General features: G+C 30.5%; 1 pseudogene; it reads right to left on the bottom strand.

Annotated features, from left to right (window-relative positions):
- Positions 1–2,700: 2,700 nt before the first annotated feature.
- Positions 2,701–6,684, bottom strand: LOC120151542 (annotated as a pseudogene).
- Between the last annotated feature and the right edge of the window lie 8,696 nt (positions 6,685–15,380).

Here is a 15,380-nt window from a genome sequence, read left to right as displayed (position 1 = left end):
CCTTCGTTTGCGATTTGTGGATATTTTTTTAAGTTTTTCTCCTTCTTTTTTTTTTGCCTTTTTTTTATGAAAATCATCAAAAGAATAAGAAAAAATGAAAATAAATTGAAAAATAACTTGAAAACAATGATCTTGTGTGAACTAACTCTGTGGATACCTTGGTGATGTATGCATGCAAGGAAAAGCAAATTCACTTGATTCTTTCCAAGAATCGTCCTAAATATAATATCGATTGATAGAGATGCAACATCGGATGATGAATTATTGCTCTTGTTGAAAAATCAAACCTAAAAAGTTTTAGACTCGATCAAAAATGATAGGGAAAGAATGAGATGTTATGGGTGACAAAAAAGGATGTTGGTATTTGGATTAGGGTTACTGGAAATTGAGATAAAGAAACAATGATTAAGACAGTGGAAACAAGGGTAATGAAAGAGAAGGGTAAAATATAGACAAGAATAAACAATGGTAATTGAAAGAACAATAAAGATAAAGTATATAATGGAAAGATTAAACTTAGCCAATTGAGGTGGGTGGCAATAATGGAGGAAAAGGATAATGGATTTGTGAAAAATGAAGATAGATTGATAAATGTCTTATTGAACCCTCCTAATCGCAATGAAAATGCAAACTCAATAATACGACTCTAACCAACCCTCCTAATCACAATAAAGAGGCAAACCACCAGAGTGTGAAGATTGATCTCCCTCGCAAGAACTTGAAAGAACTCGAGGTTGAAGAAGCTTTAAAGGTACAAGACAATCAACACTTGAAAAAATGTACTCATGTTGTATTATTATTCCAGAAAAATATGTTGGTTACAATGGTGGGAGGAGCCTCCTTTATATAGTAGGGTGAAGGAGTCATTGTTGTAGTATGACTAATGCTTGAAAATAATAATAAAAAAAACAATAACAATATTATCCTAATTTTTAATAACAATAAACTAAACATAATTATTTTAGTTCTATCTTAATTCATAATAAAATAATAAATATAATACTAAAATATAATGCATCATCCTATATTAAATTATATTACAAATAATCAAAAAAAATATTGAAAATTTGTAATATTTATAAAATCTCGATTAATCCCGTATAGAAATTTTTCCATGTGGTGTCTTCACTAAAATGAGTGTATCTTGAGTTCGCGAAATTGGATTGATGCGATTCAAAAACTGTTGGAAAGCCAAGAGATAGTCGATAGTAACTCTAGTAGACATGTTGACCAAATAACATCAGGATCCCATTCAAAAAGTCATTGCTAGTCTGCTGCTATTCTGGTCCTTTTTTTCAAGGCTTGGTCGTGTTGATCAATTGAAAGCGTTAGTCCATATTCCTTTTATGTGAGCCTTATGATGCATGTATCACCACATCACAAAATCCCTTGGAAAGCGTGCTTCAGGGGATGCACCTTATGGCCACATCAGTAAGGCACATTTCACAAAATGCGTCTCCCCTTTACTTTTTCAGAAAGAGTGTTAGTTTGGTATATATTTGAGAATGAGTGCTAAATCAGTGTTTTTTATTTTTATTTTTTGAGTATTTTTGGATAAAATTGCCCACAAAAATCAACATTCAAATAAAAAGATGGAATATAAGAAATATTTTTTTTTGGAAAAGATCATATTCCTCGTCAGTCTAATTTGTATTAGAAGCAATAATTGAAGAACATAGGAACAAAACAGGAGAATAGAATTGGATCCATAAACAACAACAGAGTAACATTCCCAGTGTGTTTTGTTAGAAAAACCACAGCTTCATATCTCCTCTTCCACTTGCTTATCAAAGAAATTATTGTTAGCTTCTATGGTAATGTTATGTTAGCTCACTCCATCTATGTTTAAAGTGATAAGTAAAACCAGTTTTTTTTTTTCCTTGGATTTTATCTCTTTCTTTGTTCCGATTAGATATAAAACTCGAGAAGCGAAACGCAATATCAGTTGGCGAAACGCAATATCAGTTGGCAAATTTGTTGAGATTGGTTCAAGTATTTATTCTTCTCCAGTGAAAAGAGAATAAAATAGTTAGTCTCCACGTAAATGCTTCCAAGGGAACCAAGAAGTTTAGACTAACGGAAACAGATAAACAACCAACAAGACGGAATGAGCAACCAGCAGTTTAGGGATACGGTCGAGGCAAAAAAAAAACGCTGAAGAGTACAGTACAGTACTCTATGATTTTGAAAGATTTCGAGAGAGCAAAATTTGGTGTACCCCTCTTGTATGTTCATAATACTGCTATTATGACCGTGGTTCCATTAATCATATGATATGATATTCAGTTATATTATATATATTTTTTAAATCATTATGAACCTATGAGTAGTCTCAATGATTAATAAAAATTATAGATTTCGAATGGACTCAAATACATCTTAAAAAAGTAAAAATTCAAAAAGAATCGTGTAAAGCCACCATTAGTTCACACATTAAACTCAAAACAAATGCAGCAAAGAAAGCACTTTCACAGAAGAAACTTGGGTCTTTCAAAATCTATTTCAAGAATGTGTTGGGAAATTCAGAGTAAAGGATTCACGTAGCATGGAATCCCCAAAAAATAAAACGACAAAAATAAACTTGCACAACAACTACAGTATACTAAATCACCTTAGAACCAACAACAACGTTGTCGAACTAAAGGATTCTCACTACATACCATCCTCAAATTGTATCCAACTAGTAGCAAACTTTTTTTATTTCGCCATCAGTTTAAGTCACCACATTGCCATACGCTTCAGGTAATCGGCCCTGGAAATATTGCACAAAATAGTCTCACAGAATAAAATCCTTGCACTAAAACCATTTGCTCATTCCATTTTAGTAGCATCGTCAGATAGGATCATGCCGACCGCATGCAGTTCCAGGGTTCGAGTTCTCGATATAATAAACTGCTAAACCTAGGTCTTGATGCACTAACTGTAGGATCGTAAATTTACCTTAAAACTGAGTAGATGCTACCCAAAATTGGACTGGAGCCTTGGATTTAGAGAACCTAAAGTAGAGCTCTATACAGCCATTTTCATCTCTATTTTCTTGTGAGGATCATAGCCTATGAGTTCGAAATCGGAAGAAACAAAGGAATCTATGTTCTTTTTCTCGGGATTGATCTTCAAGATCTGCATTTCAATATGTTAAGACAATAATCTGGAAGGAACGAGGTAATTGAGAAGTAGGAATACTTCCCCACACGATTTTAAGATGAATAATTAAACTCAACTGGAAAAGGCTTTGGCAGTTTCTGAAGCTGCTCTTGTAGGGGCCTAACATGAGTGCTATAGACATGAGTATCACCAGCACATGGATGAAATCACCTGGAACAAGATCTGATGGACAAACGAAATTAAGATAGGTTAGATAATGAAGCTGGACAAAATCAAACAGCTTGAGCATCAAGTTCTCTTTTCTCTTCATTTTTCGCTCATATGCTGTATTATTCTCTAAAAGTGAAGAGACTAAAATCCAAGAGAAGAGGGACCAAAGCCACTCTTTTATCCACTAATTGGCAAAATAACTAAAGAAAACCACATAACACGGTTCATTCCAGCAATTCAGTCATGCATAAACATAGTATCGGTTTCAGTGGCAACATCGTACCACAAACATGAGCAATCATGCACGTTAGGAGAGCATACGATGCAATGTTAAATGGCACACCCAAGCCCATGTAACAAGAACGCTGATACATTTGGCATGATAATTCCCATTTGCTACGTAGAACTGCAAAACATTCATATTGGAAAGGCTTAATTTAAGTACGAAAAAAAGCGAGAGAAAACAATTGCAAACCAATACTAACCTGAGCAAACATGTGGCAAGGCGGAAGTGCCATAAGTTTGAGATCAGAAGGATTCCAGGCTGAGAGTATAATCCTTCTATCATTTGGATTATTCTTAATCTTGACAATAACATCCAACAACTGATCAAATCCTTGTCCAGTGTAGTCAGCATGCATGTCAGTATACCTGAAAAGATCAGATACAAAACAAATGAAGCAACACCGTCGCACAAAAATGTATCGCCAGCGAAAAATGGGAAAGTTGAAATCCACTAACCTCGCACCAAAATGCCTCCACTGGAACCATACCAGGTCCCAAGTCACCCTCCTCTCTACCAGTCAACCCAATACTGGATTGGTTATTCAAAAGTTAGTAATAACAGGGGGGGAAAACAGTACAAATTGATAGTAAAAAGGTTAAAGAGATACCTGTCAAGAAATTCCCTGGATGCATTACCGTCCCATATATGAATGCCCTTTTCTTGAAGGACCTGTTAACAACGCAAATATTTTAGAACTCTATTCCCGATCTGACTGGTTAAGCCATTCTAAATAATCAATGTTTTTGGAATAGGAAAAAAAAGTTTGAAGGGATAGAAATGCTAAAAGCCAAAGATAAACTCTACAAGAAACTGATAAGTATCAAGAGATAAATGGAGAATAGCTCTGCCTTCATTTATAGGAGCATAAATATGTAGAGCAATGTAAATGGAGCTTGTTATTCAAGAATTAACCTTGGCATTAGTTGAGCCACTGATGAACCAGAGCTCTTCAACAACACCTCGCCAGAATACCTTCTGGAGACAATCATACAAATGCAAATCAATTATCCGTTAATTAATATTGAAAATAATACACAGAAGGCATAACTCCATTATGATGTATGTACATAAACTAACAATAACAATATACATGCCTTGGTCGTCAGAAGCGGAAAAGTTTTTCGCAAGTTGAATCGCATCTGTCAAATAGTATAAAAAATTAAAATAATCAGCAATCAAAAGCCCAAAAACATATTGCTGGAAACCAATTTCCACAAGCAAATCAGACAGGATTTTAACTTAGAGCTGCAGATCACCTGGCAACCAAATTTTGATAAAGTACCAGTCCCAGTCCTGTCATCCTTCAGATTACCATCGGATGATGTCTTGAATCATATTCAGGTACAAATACTCCTCGTGTTTCAAAAATCTTCTTAGGCAGGAAAGAAATTTGTATCTCAAACTTAGAGGAATCTAGTTTATTGTCAAGGACCTGGTTGTCATCCAGGTTGATGTGTTCAACAGCAGAGGTTCTCACACGAACATACGTTGCAAAGCAATACCGGATGTTGTTCTCCACTTGAGGAAACGATGAGTACCAAGGCTGAAATACTGAGGAATCAATGGCGGGCATAAACGTATCACATTCGATGCTGGTCTCAATTTCTGTAAGATGAATAGCATCACATCCAGCAGTATTAAGGGATTCCCTGAATCGAAACGTAGAGCATAAGACAAGAGGGAGGAAAATAAGAATTAAGAATCTTGCAAATTTTAATATGTATGCTCTGCACCTAAATATCTGGCCACCCCTATTACAAATACATTCAATTAAGATCTTGCAAATTTTAATATGTATGCTCTGCACCTAATATCTGGCCACCCCCTATTACAAATACATTCTCGATCGAAAGACAATAAGGAGATGCAGCTAATAATTCCAAAGCAGATGTCATGCTTCCACATATAACAACATTCTCAGCAGTTGCAATATCAAAACTCCCGAACGAGTCAGAACAACATTAAGACGACCCAAGAGGTCGATATTGAAGGGGAATGCTTTCCCACGTTTTTCTACCCATTATGACTGCATTCCTTTTCCAGGGTCTGCCGTAGTCAGAGTGAGATCTTTGAAGAATTTGAGATCAGAAGGCAATTTCCAAGGCGACTTCCCATCTTTACCATACCCCCCAATCTTCAGTCGCGGCCACAACAATCTGGTAAGTTCGCCGTGGATCCGGTAGGACCTCGACATTGCCATTTCCGTTTCCATTAGGAATGTTCATCATGATGTTAGCAGGCATATTCGAACCAAAAACTCAATGACTAAAATATCAAATCCTGTATCAGAAACAAGACTAAAGTAAAAACCAATGACTATAATATAAAATCTATATCTACTTTCAAGGAGATAAAAACAAAGGAACCTGCTTAGACAACTCTTTGATCATAGTCAAACCTATTTAGATAACAGGCAGAAAAGAAACTAAAAAAAAACCGTAAAACAAAAATCAGTTTTAACCGTTCACTGTTATGTTTTGTTCTGTTTCGACAAATGAATCTATCCGTATAATAGTAAATAATGCCAAAAGATACATATTCAAAAAAAAGATATAAATCAGAGCCAGAGAGATTCGATCTATCGATGCATGTGAAAGACGAAAATGGTAGAAGAATAATTATTTTAAAAAATATAAGAACAGGAATAACAATTGTTTTTTCAAGAAAAACAAAGGGAGAAAAATCCTAAATAATTTTAACAAATAATGAACACACTTAGTTGAGATTTTCTATAGAAAATGAAAAGGAATAAAATCATCGATAATCGCACCTATACCAAACATTCCACTCTTTTTATTAAAAAATAGTATTTCTTTCTACCAAACATTCATGGAATCAGGCAAAATCAAACCAGCTATTAGAAGTAGTTTAAGGAACATTATAATCAAAATTTATAAAATAAATAACAAAACCTTTCCAGATATAGAGAAAATGCAAATGAAATTACCGGCCGATCTGAGACGGAGACACAAATCTTCAATCAGAAACTGCAAAAGGTTAGGATACTGCAAGTTAATAAATCATAGAGAACAAAGAACAGAGAAGTTAGGGTTTCTTTTGTAGGCGTTTTGGGGGAATGAGGGATGTTGAGTGGAGAATCAGTATTTAGTAGTAGAAGAAAGTGAGTACTTTGAAATTTTGAAGGAAAAAAAAAATCCACAATGCATTGTTGACGCGACGCGGGGGGCGCCAAGGTAAATTTTAAGGGTAAACTACATCCAAGGTCACTTAATTATAGGTTTATTGATAAACAGGTCATTTTTTCTAAAAGTTACAAACAAACCATTCTATTAAAAATATTGGTTGGTCATTCAATTAAAATATTACTACAAATAAGTAACTTTATCGCTAAATTTAAATAAACGTTTTATATTTATTCTATAATATTTTTAGTCCCTAAAATTTATAGATTTATTAATTTTATCCTAACACTAAAATTCATCAATTTAATCTTTTATTATATAATAATATTTTTAGTCCCTATAATATTTTATTATACCACGAAAATAATATAATATTTATTGGAAAAAACAAATACCAAAATAACAAATTTTTAAATATGAAAGGTTAAATTTGTTAAATTATTTTGGATTAGAATCAAATTGATAAATTATATAAATTTTATAGACAAAAATTATCATCCGACCACATTACTATCTCGTGTAATATTTAACTACAAAATTATATGTTTATAATAATATTTTATATTATCACTAATAAATGTGTAATTATTATATATACATTTTAGTCTAATTCTCCTCTTATCCCCATATACTTTTCACAGACTTGAGATTTAATTTTTAAAATTTTAAATTTTATGGATTCAGCCACCCTACTCTTTTCATATGATAATATTTTTTAAAAAAATATTAATTGGATTGTATTAGATTGAATTATGTAACATTTAAAATGTTGATCTCGTTATCGGGTAAAGAAGTGATATAGGCTCGAGATTGCAGCGTTATTTTTTAATATGAAGTGATATGTTATTTTATAATTTGTAATGATTATAAAATAATAGATATTAAAAAAAATTAGTCCAATAATAGTATATATTGTACAAATGTAATCGTTCGAATAATTATTACAATCTGAATCTAGGAACGGGCACAAAACGGGCTGAGTTTTTTTGTTGTCTCGTCCCTAACCTAAAAATATATTGCTTATATTTGATATTGTCTCACCCCCGATGAATTATAGCTTTTCTCTCACCTCGAATACGTCCCGATTTTTAGATTAAAACTTCGACCTCGACCTGATCTAGTTTGAATATATTAATATTTTAAAATAATTAAAATAAGATATTTTATAATAACATGCTTATAATCATTTATTATATTTTTACAATTAAAATAATATATTTTATAGTAATTTATATTTTTTCAATAATTAAATAATATATTTTAATAATATAAAAATAAAAAAACTTAAAATCTTAAATATTATATTGTATATAGAATGATAAATTAATTATATCAGGTAGATCGATGATTTTTTTCTTTAAATTCGATCTTGTTCCGCCCAAAGTTATATACTACATAATCTATCCCGCCTCTTAAATCTTGAAATTAAAAAAAACACACACACACGTTTATAGAGTTGGACGAAGTTAAGATCCATCAGATCGGATATTTTGACAATCTCTGCCCGAATCTAGGTGCAATGCCCCGGAGGCGGAAAAGTCCAGAACAAACCAATTATCATATGCCACTTGATAACCAAATCAGAAGGTGGTTTAGGTCTGATTAATACATCAATTTGGAACCGAGCATGCACTATAAGCCTCATTAGGAAGGTTCTTGCTGGAAATGGTTCACTGTGGGTTGCGTGGGTTCACAATTACGTTCTTAAAGGGCAGGATTTCTGGCAATTTAAGGCTGGATCAAACGTTAGTTGGGGCATCAAAAGAATTTTAAAATTGAGAACTACTGCTTTCCCTTTAATCGCTTCTGGTTTCATGCGTACAAAGGAAATCTGTGAGAACATTCAGATGCAAGCGCAGAAGGTTATTTGGCAGCATCTAATATGGTATCCATTGCATATTCCAAAGCATAGCTTGATTGCTTGGATGACCATTTTGAATCGACTACCTACAAGAGATCGTTTACAAAAAAATGGGAATTAGCACGGATGATCTTTGTATAAACTGCAGCGCCCATCAAGAAACGAGAGATCATCTTTTCTCTAATTACTCCTTGGCTGCTGGTATATGGAAATCTATCATTATCATGAATGGATAACTTTTATGCTTTGACATGGGATGAAATGGTAGCTCGTGCTTGTTCCTCTTGGAAAGGAAAGTCCCTCTTAACTACCATTTTGAAGATATCTTGGAATGCTTTCATATATTTCTTGTGGCAAGAACGGAACCACATATTATTTCAGGGCCGTTACCGATCTGCTGATGTTATTCTTAAAGATATTGTTGATGTAGTTGCAATTCATCTTAGGGGCAAGACCATAAATCGACTTGATAATACTAACTTCTTTCTTTGTAATGCTTGGGGTATAGTCTAGCCAATCTTTGGTTGTGTAATTAAGCTGGCTTTGTATTGTTGATTGGTTGTTGTTTGTAACTAAACCTTGATTTGGGTAATAAATTCTGAATTATCCACACACAAAAAAAACATTGGTTTCTTGAGAAGTATCTTGACCATATTGGGCGGCTGCGATTGGATTACATACCGCCTTTGTTTGATCAATGGGGGAAAATTATATTCAGATATGGAATTTGCCTGAACGTCTTAAATTACTCCCTATCCCAACACCGTTAAGATCATTCCTGGATAAGCAATCCCAGCCGTTCACGTCACCATCTCCCACATGTATTTTGCGTGATATGCATAACTGGTATAATTCCATTCTCAAGTTGATCCTCCAAACTCACGAATTCCCACTACTACCACAAATTTTCCCTTTAAAGCAATGCTTTTAGATACATTTATATAATGTACAAATTTTAAATTTTATATATTTTTTAAATCTTTAAGTTAATTAAATTTAATCATTAAATTAATTTTTAAATTTTAACATATTTCACTATTTTATATAAAAAACTTATATTTATTATCAATCTTAATCATTCATTTTTAGTTTTTTACTAATTCAATCATTCCAAAAAATATAAAATTAAAATTTTATATTATGTCAACAAATCATACCACTAAATTATTATTTTATATTCTAATCAAATTTAACATGAATAGGATCCAAGATTTCCACGGATCACTAGCGCTTTGCTTCCTTATTTTCTGTCTGGGTCTTTTCTTTTCTTTTTTTTAGCAGAGGACAGTACCAGCTTTGGTGCTAGTTGCCTTTGCTGATATTTTATTTTTATCTCATATTTTTGTTTTTTTTTAATAGTTCTATCTCTATAACACGAATTTTTTTATTTGCATAGTATTTTTTTTGACATTTTTTATTTTATTTTTGATTGTTTGTCGTTTATTTTCATTCAGTTGGATTTGACGTCGTCGTGACTGATCAATGTGGCGCTTATTTGTTATCTTCCAATCTTTCCTGCTTTGAACCCTTGGATTGGATTCAGATACGTAACTTACAATCATAGATAATTATCTCATGATGCTTGGCTCTAATTTGCGTTTTATTAATTTTTTTTCAGTAGTTTAAATCTCCTGTTATAGTTCGTTTGTTGTAGCAATCAAATATGTTTGTATCTACCTATTGTTCGAGTTTTTCTAAATGAGATTTTAATCTTTTCTTTGTATGGTCCTAATATAATCCTGAGTAGCCAATTTCTATGTTATTTTAGGATAATATCTCAATTATTTATCTAATTTACGATTTTTATTGTAAATTTAATTGTAATTTTAGATATTTTATTTATTAATAAAATTAGCTACTTTTATTTATTTGTTTTTTAAAAAACCATGATGTAGGATCCGATGTATGGAATAAGCCTTCTAGTTTTGAAATTAGTTTCTCTTATAATGTACTTAAAGTTATTATGATTTTTGTTATCCTAAAAAAATAAAATTAATTTATCTTTCACATGTTCAATAAGTTTAACATTATTTAAAATTAAATTACTTTTTTAATATTATCAGCATCAAATACAAACTAGTATTTAATACTTTGAGTGGACAATTAAACTATTGGAAGGACTATATTGACAATATATAAATGTTTTGATGGTCTAATTATAAGACTACCTCATTTTAAGAATGTATTTAAAGAATATCACTTTTTTATCTAAATATTAAAATTAATAATTAATAATACTTAATTCAAAATAATGGATGGCGATTTCATTTTGAAACACAAATGATGTCAATTAAACCAGATTCTAGAGTAGATACCTAAACTATATTGTTTTTCATCTAGGTATCTAAAAGTTGATATGTAATATTAATTAAAAATACTTTAGGTACCCAGATGAAAAAAGTGATTACTTTATGTACTTAGATGACAAAGATAAATACTTTAGGTACTTATTTTGATTAAAAGATGATTTAGGTATTTTGATTAAAAGTGGTGTACTTAATGTCTTTGTTTTTTAATCAAGTCTATAAGATTTTGAAGTTACAAATCAATTTAGAATTTAAATCATACTTTGGGGGCTTCTAATGTAATTTGCCCTTATTTTACATAAAAGTTTTAATATAAATTTTTAAAAATGATTTATAAATCTTTTTGCCACGACAGATGCAACAATAATTAAAATGCATTTGTTTCATGCCAAAACAGCCTGATGCCCTTGGGTTTTGGTAATGTCATCATTTAATGGTAAATGTAGCTTTCACTTTGACAATATTAAATTCTATCAGGGGAGGGTTCTATTAAATTAAAATGTTTTTTTTACAAATAATTAAACAAGATTTTGGATTAACTTTGACGTTAATTAAATTTATGCCCCCACCATTTTATGAATTTTCCAACTTGGTTCCTTAAAAAAGTTTCAAAACCATGACTGATTAATCTTTTTTAGGCAATTTCTGATATCAAAGTGTTGGATGTTATAATCACACCATAAATAAATATAAAAAATTAACCAAGATCTAATCATTTCAAACCATCAAGAATAAATAAATAATTTTATGAAGCATACTTGAATCTGTTGTTGAAGATTACCTAGAAGGTTGAGATCTTGAAGATTGTCTTCCGATTGTGATCTTCCAAGAAGATAGAATTACCTTGAGTATAAACTTTCTAACGAGAATAAGAGAAAATATGAGATATCTATTTCTTGGGGACCTAACCCTTTTATATAGCTGATTGAATCAGTTATTGCTCTGCTCCTCATCAAATTATAATACAACTTTAATAGTATACACACTTCTATTTCCATGATACTTTTAATATTATGACTTATAACATAATTGGTCACTTAATTTATTCGTATTTATGATAACAATATACATTAAATATGTTTTAATTATGAATTTTAATCCACAATCTCTCACTTGAGCAACATATGTTTTCTAATAAATGTATAACCTTATGAGCTAAAATTTGTAATCATGTATAGGTATCTCTAACAATCTCGTCCATCAACTATATTCATATAGGATCAAAGCGGCCTTTTCCATATCAATCATGACTAAACCCATCAATAGTCACATACAAACACAATCAAATGACATAGATCATAATGGAGCGTAGCATGGAGATTACATGCAATGTGAATCACACATGTTTATTTCCAACTGGTTCTTTTAAACATTAGTGAGATCAAATTTTACCAAAACCAGAGTGTGGATAAACCAAAATAAATTTTATTTCTGCAGAAAATAACTTTAGCATAAATATTCGTAAACTAAAGTAACTGAAATTGTGTCTATAAAAAACGAGCATTAATATTACAAACTCCTACTAAAACCGAATATCCTTAAATGATATTACACTCACATGAATAGTGTGCTCATGAAAGACCTTGGGTGACAGTTCTTTAGTAAGCGTACAATTATGAGTATGTACCAACATGCTCTATAAACACATAATCACTCTGAATTTTCTTTAACAAATAGAAACATAATGTCCATGTGCTTAGACTTAAGGTGTTTTATGTTATATATGGAATAAAGGCTACAAGTTAGTTGTCACAAATAACTCAAGTGGTCTTCTATTAATCCATAATTAACAATTCACTTGACAAAATTTTGCATCCATATTCTAGTAAGTTAAAGTCCATAAACATGATAATCTCTTACTTATTAGATCTCCGATATATGAGCATGTAGCATTTTTTGTTCTTAAATCTATTATATGGATCAATTTGGTTGCCACCCAACGATTCATACCTAAATTGCTTAAATATCTGGTTAATATCCTATAATCATACACTCTGTCTAAATGCATATAAAGCTGAGTATATATTAAATTCTTTATTTATTTTGAAGTATAAGGAACATTTTACATTTCCTTAGTTTCAAAATCATCCTTAGGGCACTGATCAAGCCTAAACTTGTTCATTTAGCAATAAGGGGTATCATTTGGTTTACTCCCACTGAACTTATAGTATACAATCATCAATCAATTCATCTAAAAACCAACGAGATAATCACTTGATGAAATTTGTTATACTATTAATGAGCCATACTTAAACCGTAAATAGATTTCCCTAATTTGCATGCCATTAATTTTCTATCATTAGATACAATTTTCTAATTTCGCCGTAAAAATATGTCAACAATATTACCATTGAGAAACACAATTTTTAAATCCAGCTTATTTAACTCAAAATCAAATATGAGAAACAAGTATCATAATTATCCTGAAAAAGTCTTTTAATGAAACTAAAAGAAAGCCTCTACAAAATTAATGTCTCATTTCTGAGTATATCCTTTATATACAAGACACGCTTTATACTTTCAACATCACCATTTGCATCCATCTTGATTATAAATACTCATTTATAACCAATTAACTTTACACCTTCAGGTAATGGGATAAGTCCTCAAACTTTATTAACTTGTATAAAACTTATACTCTTCTTACTTAGCATTAATCCACTTTTGAGAGTAATAACTTTTATGATATGACGAAAGTTGGTTAGATCATCTTTCATCATTTTAGTGTTTATCCTTACTTCTTGTATAAACATAATAATCTAAAATAATATTTCTCTCATCTCGTGGATCTTCCTAATGACACTTCTTCTTTGAGATTGTTGAGTTTGATCTTCTGTAACAATTTCTTTCTTAATTGGAGAATTATTCAAATAATCTTATTGAGATTCTAGACTCACTTCTTGATTAACGACATGCATGAACACATGGATACCATCAAAAGTGATAATAGGAATTGAGTTATAATTCAATTCCTCCTCAAAATTAATTCCTTAAACCTTATTTCTCCCTCCAAACTCAACCCCCAAAATAGTGTTATAGATCTCACATTAAAAATATTTTTTATTATGAGATCATAAAACTTATAACTCATTGTCCGTCAAAATAACCAAAGTAATTGCTTACTATTTTAAATTTAATTTCTCATCACATGTCCTAACTTAACTTAAAAGAGAACAACTATTTGTAACATATTGTTGTCTCTTTTAAGTTGGACCCTTACAACTATATTCAAATAAATCAGTCTACACAAAATGTCACTTTGACGGCATTTTATTGCAACTAATCTATCAAAATATCAAACATAGTCATAATATGAATTAATTTGTTTCGAAATATATATATTCTATTAACCAACAATCCAATTGAAAAAACCGAATTGAATATATATTATATATATATATATATATATTACATTAACAATATAAATAAAATTATAGAAATATTGTCAACCAATCAATTTCTCTTAATTTATATTTTATTTAAATTAAAAGATAATTAAAATAATAATAAATTTGAATATCTTCCTTCATGTTGATAATAAGAACATGTTTAGCAAAAATCTTCATTTAGGTTGATTATTACTCACACATCAAGTCGAATAATTATCACATGCTTATTACCAAAGTTGTACGTGTAATGATGTCAACTATTAATCTTCTTTTGGGTTGATCAATACTAACATATCTTAAGTTACATGTACATAATTTGTATAAAATATTACCATAACTGAGGTCACTTTAATGAATTATTGCTTGATTAAATCGTCTCAAAATAAATATTAGTATTTAATTTAATATTTTTAACAATCAAAGGTCAAAACTGAAATTTTTTATTGCACTATAATATCTGAAATAACCCAAAATAGGTTCCATAAATGGTGCTCTCAAAAATTAGAAACTCAAAGCTTTGATTGTTTCTGAAGAATTCCTTAAACATGCATTTCATTTATAACTTCATAAATTACTAAAGATAGATTGAATTCAAAACAAACAACATTTAACTAAAAGTAAAGATAGATTGAATTCAAACAAACAACATTTAACTAAAGTAAAGGTCAAAGTACATACTAATGAATAAATTTTTTTAAACAAACTGAATTAAATATATCAATGCCAAATATATATTATATAACCATAACAGACAAAATCAAAATTGAATTTTCTAATCACGCTATGTTTTCTGGAGTAACCTATAATAAGGTTGTTTAAATGACATTATTAGAAACAGAAAAAAACTTAATTTTTTACTATTCCAAGAATGAATTCACCAAATTAAAACAAAAACATGATATAAGAAATCGAAACTAATATCATGGTAAAAAATCAATTATTAAAAAATATAACCGATTATAAAACAATAAATGTTATAAATCTAAACGAATTTTGACATCTTTGATTATAACCTTAATTTTATCAGATTCAAAACTCGAATTAATCGAAATCATAGATAAGAAGGAAAAATAAAATTTC

Source organism: Hibiscus syriacus, unplaced genomic scaffold (assembly GCF_006381635.1).
Source record: "Hibiscus syriacus cultivar Baekdansim isolate YM2019G1 unplaced genomic scaffold, ASM638163v2 tig00111059_pilon, whole genome shotgun sequence".
NCBI classification, from domain to species: domain Eukaryota; kingdom Viridiplantae; phylum Streptophyta; class Magnoliopsida; order Malvales; family Malvaceae; genus Hibiscus; species Hibiscus syriacus.
The sequence above is the reverse complement of the archived record's forward strand: the minus strand, read 5'-3'. Positions and strand labels throughout refer to the sequence as shown.